The sequence below is a fragment of the Pinus tabuliformis genome, chromosome X (genome assembly GCF_031772625.1).
Source record: "Pinus tabuliformis cultivar Carrire ecotype Pingquan chromosome X, CPIR1, whole genome shotgun sequence".
Classification (NCBI taxonomy): Eukaryota; Viridiplantae; Streptophyta; class Pinopsida; order Pinales; family Pinaceae; genus Pinus; species Pinus tabuliformis.
Genome location: NC_142308.1, coordinates 1,397,133,928 through 1,397,139,759, shown reverse-complemented (window position 1 = coordinate 1,397,139,759; position 5,832 = coordinate 1,397,133,928).

The window sequence follows — 5,832 nt, the reverse complement described above, 5'->3', positions numbered from 1 at the left end:
GTTAAATGGGAGATGAATGGTGAAGATCTTATCGCAGAGATGAAGTGAATAGATGGATGTATCACATCAAGTCATGTGGCGATAGAAGGGTAAAAAATGTGTGGAATGATGGAGCGGGTTTCCGTAAGCGGTAAGTAGTTTCTCACGCACCCTCAAAGCTGTAAGCGGAATTCCAAAATTTTACGCGATTAGCCTAACTGGGTGACACATAGCACGATAAAACCACTTTTCTCGTGTGATCTTGGGCGGATATCGACCTTGTAAGAATCTACGCGAGATTGTGCAATAGCTGTTGGATCGAGCTAGATAGATCGACGGTGGATATTTGGAGCGCATAAAGTATTTAGACGACATGATAGCCATTGGATCAAGCTAGACAGATCGACGGTGGAGATTTGGAGTGCATAAAGTCAAATGTTGAAATGAATACGAAGAAGATATGCAACACACGGTTGATGGTGGTTGGTCAGGGTTGTTGTGAAAGGAAATCTACGGGTATAATCCTTGCTAACCTACTAACATAAGAAAAAGGCACAAACGAAAGCAAACTGAAATGCAACCATTCTACGCTACACTGTTGTAATGGAAATGCAACTACTTAAGAAAATGAACGATTAAACCATGAATCTATGCGCTACACTGCTGTAATGGAAATGCAGCTACTTAGGCAAATGAATGATTAAACCATCAATCTATGCGTTACCCTGCTGTAATGGAAATGCAGCTATTTAAGTAAATGAACGATTAAACCATGAATCTACGCTAACATACATGTACAATAAAGAGGAGCCTTAGCTACTAGGGTTGGACCCTAACCCAAGAGCTTTAGCCCTCTGAGCTAACTCAGTGCTGGCTCGAAACAAAACTCATTCTTATTATCAAAACAATGGATTACATAAAAAAACTGTCACAAGTCTTGTAGCTCGAAAATAAAGTAGAGTTTTACAATTCAAAGTCCCAATCCTACTGAGGTCCTAGGCCTCTCTACTTATACGACTGAAGTCTCCAAGGACTTCCTTAAAATTAGGGAGGCTCAGCTCCCAAACTCGAGATAAAATGGTGCCTTGACTTTCACTTTCTCGATTGCCTTCTAGTCCTCATGATTTGGTTGTTTGCACTCTAAGCTGATGGAGGAATATTTGAATGGAGGGGTAGTAAATGAGGAGGATTTACCTCCTATAATTCCTCTCCCTTGTCCCATTTGAGTTTTGACCAAGGTCTTTGCCAAAATTCCTTACTTTTATCCTTTAATCCTATGTTAAATGCACATTAGACCACAAAGCAAAATATCCAACTCTAACTCATCTCATAAACAAAATATAATCAAAAGTATGCAATAAGTTGTGAGAATAGTTGGTTTGACTAAGCTAGGAGGTGAATTAAGGCCCATATAATTACCCAATGATGAGGCTCATCATCACCCCCCTAATGAAAGTGTTGCTCATCCTCTGAGAAACTTAGTCAATGTCCATGTCCTTCATGGCTCTGGTAGCCTCTCTGACATCCCATGCTTCTATTGTGGTCTCTTCTTCTTGTTCATAGAAACCTACTTTCCTTTCTACTTCTTCCCACTGCCTCTTTTCCTCTTCTTCTTTTCTCCCTTCTAGCATCCCTAGGAGTAGTGGTGGACTGAGTTTTAGGCCTATCCAATTGACCTTCAACCTTTTCATTGATTGCTTATACATAGGTGTCCTGTTGAGTGCCTCTCTCAACCTTTGAGGGGAGTGATATTCTCTGATCTTCAAGCTGTGTGGTAGTGTGTTCCATCTCCTGAAGCAGGCATGTATACTATCATCTCCTAGCAGCCTAAACATATCCTCAAAATGTGAAATTGCTTGCTCTTGGGTAGCAAGATATCTAGGTGCCAGCTGAGGATCATTTGCAATTAGATTATGGGTGCTGATTAGGGCCTTGGAGTTTGATTTTTCCGCTCTGATGAAAAGAGGTTCATTCTTCTCTCTGGCCAATATTCTTTTCATCTCTGCAGCCCTTGACTCCTCATGGTTCATCCATGATGCCAAAGCCATTAATTGCAGATCTCCTAGCTCGGCATTAGGATCCCAAACATTCATGTCTGTGAGGGCCATGTTGTGCAAGTAAAACTCAGCCATTTTGGCCCTATCCTCTAGTGTACTTTGATCACAAAGATCAATAAACTGCCTGTAGTCTTGAAATGGCATGGTGCCCCTTTGTGCTAGTGTTTTAATTTGAAATTGCAGCCATTGTTCTCTGAGGTAAAGAGCATAGGATTTAGCTGGCATCCTACATTGGATGGCCTCCAAGGAGAGGCTGGCCATACATGCTAGTTGTTTTTCCCTTTCCTGCATCTGTCCTCTCAGCCATGCACTTTCCTCTCAAGTTGATCTCTCATTATTTCTTCTTTGTCCCTTGGTGTAGGGGAATATTCAATCTCAATAGGGGTTTTTGTTGATATTTTTGGCTTCCCTTGTTTGATTCTTGTGCTCTTTCTTGTTATGAAATATAGAGGGGTTTGCCTCCTTCTTTTCCCTTTTTGCTTGACTGGGGTGTTGAGAGCAGTGAGAGCAGTTGTTTCCTTCTTCTCAGGGGCCCTTGGAGACACCCTAGGTGACTCCTCCTTGTGTTCTTCCCCTTCTATTTCAATGCCTTCTTCCTCTCTGTTTTTCTTATCTTCTTCCTCTTATTGTTCTTTCTCATCTCCATCAGTTTCTTCCTTCATTTCCTCCTCTGTTTCAACATCATCCTCCTTCTCTTCTCCTTCATCATGTTCCTCTACATTAGTTTCTTCTTCATCCATCTCATCCCCATCTAACTCTGTATCTTCTTCTTTTTGTTTTGCCTCCTCCTCACTGACAGGACTAACATCATACGTGAGGGTTTTGATGTCATCCTCTACTGGTAAGTCTCTGAAGACTGACCATATTATAGGGATTCGAAGGTTTTGGAGGGCATCCTTAATGAGGATCCTGATCAACCCATGGTGAGAAAATTGTTGGGAATTCCCTTCCTTTACTTTATTGCTAGAGTTTATGAGTGATTGCATCACGAAATAGGGTACGCTGAGTCTTTGGCGAACTGGTGTTTCTACCTCAAATCCTAATTCTTTAAGCATCCTAAAATGGTAGCCATAAAAAACACCGTATCTATGGAATGGTAGATGAGGTGATGGGGTACGGTGAATGGGGTGGACGGTAATGAATGAGGGTGGCGGATGACGTGGAGGAGATGAGATGGAGTGGAGTGATTGGGGTGACCAGCTGTGGGGGTAGGGAGTGTGCGTGATGCTCATCAGGCTTGAACCCCCCCACAACAATCTCAGGTCATAGATCTCGGTCAAACACCTTGACGTCATGGTCAACTGCGGGGGTTGAGCCTAAGTTATAACTCGTGCTCATTGCTCCCCCGTAGAGCACTTTATCTGCCTCTCGAACCCATGCTTACTTAAATCTTGTGCTATCGCTCGAACTTTAATATGGGTCAGGGCCCCACCTTACATCGGATTTGAATGCCATCAAAAGTAAATCACTGTTTTCAGACTCTTGTATTCTCTTTTGATTTTAAAAAGAATTTCCTTTTTGCCACCTGACTGTCTGCTTTGTCGAAGGTGGCCAAGTTAATTGGCCACCTTTCAACTTATAAACCAACTACCTCGTAACCTTTACAATTTTTGATCAGATGATGCATATGAGTGAGCGAGCAGGATACTTACCTGTGGTCTCGATGACATGCTGTAGTTGTCGAAGATCAGAGGTGTTACGTTGTTTATTTGTTGCATGGTCATTCTTCTTCCTCCTCTACTGTCTGTTGTCTTCTGTCTGCTGTCTGGAGCTCTTGGATCATCCTAGTGAAGACCTGTAGCTGATGATTGATACTCTGTCGAATAGGCTTCTACAGGACCTAACCAACCTACCATTCACCCTTGGATTGCTTCCTATAGGTTTTCGGGGGATCCTGTAGGAATACAGGGGATCCTGTAGAAAACACAGTCTTCGCCTAAATAGAAGCAATGAAGTGGAAAAAAACAATGGAATTGATGGAGAGATGCATGGTAAGGAGTGGAGGAGATGAATATATGTGAGGAAAGGTTCCCTTTAGATCTTCTCTTTGCTCCTTGATTGTCTTTCTCGTCCACTTGCAAATAACAATTACATCTTTCTTTTTTTGAAAAACACCTAGGCTACCTCAGAGAGGTTTTCACCCTAGATGTTTGCCCTGGGCACCTCAAGGAAGGTTTTCACCCAGGGATCTTCTTATTCTTTTTTCAATTTTTTTTCATCATTGGGCCGCCTCATGAGGTTTTCAACCCAAAGATGGGACTCAAGTGCCTCATGGAGGTTTTCACCTGAATCCTTATTCTTTTTTCTTTTTTCAGTGACCTGATGAGGGAGGAGCTGGAACTTGCTCCACCATCATCACTGTCTTATTGATATTGTCAATGAACTCTTGCTTTGATAAAGGCCTCTTGTACATTTTCAATCGGTGTCCATTAACAAGCAATGGAATGGCTTCTTCATCTATAGTTCTGATTTGCATTGAACCATTATCATGGCATCTTTCCACCACATAAGGTCTGAGCCATCTTGTCCTTAGCTTGCCCTTGAAGTCTTTATACCTAGAATCATATAAATTTCTTCTCCTTAATATGTCTATTTTTCTAGATCTTCCTATGAAGCTGAACTATCTTTGTATGTAGGAGGGCCTGCATTTTGAATTCATCCAAGCCATTCAAATGGAACAATATTTCTTTCTGTGCATGACTGAGATCCAAATCTAGTTGGGCTGCCATCCTCAATGTGTTATATTCAAACTCAATGGACAACAAAGCCTTTTTCCCATAGACCAGCTCATAGGGTGTAAATCCAGTGGTGGTCTTCCATGTTGTATTATAGGCCCAGGTGGCCTCAACTAGTCTCTCTGCCCAATCCTTCCTACTGCTGCTCACTACCTTGGTTAAGATGCTCTCCAGTGCCTTGTTGGTCACCTCCACTTGCCCATTAGCTTGTGGATGATAAGGAGTGGAGGTCTTATGCTTGATTTTGTGATGGCTGAGTAGTTCTTCAATCATGTTGGAGGTAAACTGGCTGCCTTGGTCTATGACTAGCTCTCTAGGGTACCCAAATTTGTAGAATACATTCTCCCTTAGGAACTCAACCACCTTCTCTTTTGTTGCTACCTTAATCGCCTTGGTTTCAGCCCACTTAGTCAAATAATCAGTGCACACAATAATGTATTGTTTTTGCTTTGAAGGAGGGTTGATAGGCCCAATGAAGTCCATGCCCCACTTGTCAAATGGCTCGAAAGTCACTTGAGGTTGTAGGGGCATTTCATCTCTTGGAGTAGGCTTTCCCATCCTCTAGCACCGATCACACTGACTAATGTACTTTTTCACATCCTGATGAAGAGTGGGCCAATAATAGCCCGCTTGTAACACTTTGAATGCTGTCCTCTTTGCTGCAAAGTGACCTCCACAAGGCCCATCATGATAGGTCAGAAGGATGTCAAAAACTTCCTCTTCCCTTACACACCTTCTCAAGATTTGATCTGGGCCAAGTTTGAAAAGATTGCCCCCAATCCAGGTGAAGGGGGCGCTTTTCCTGACTATCTTGCTCTTTTCTTTGGAGGGCAAGTTTGGTGGGAACTGTGTTGATACCAAATAGTTTTCTATATCAACAAACCATGGGGAGAGAACTGAAATAGCAAACAAATGCTCGTTTGGTAACTGGTCATCCACCATTCCTTCTTCACCTGTAGGCAAATTCATCCTAGATAGAAAGTCTGCAACAACATTTTCCTTACCAGGCTTATCAACAATAGTTAGATCAAACTGCTGTAATAAAAGCAACCATCTTATAA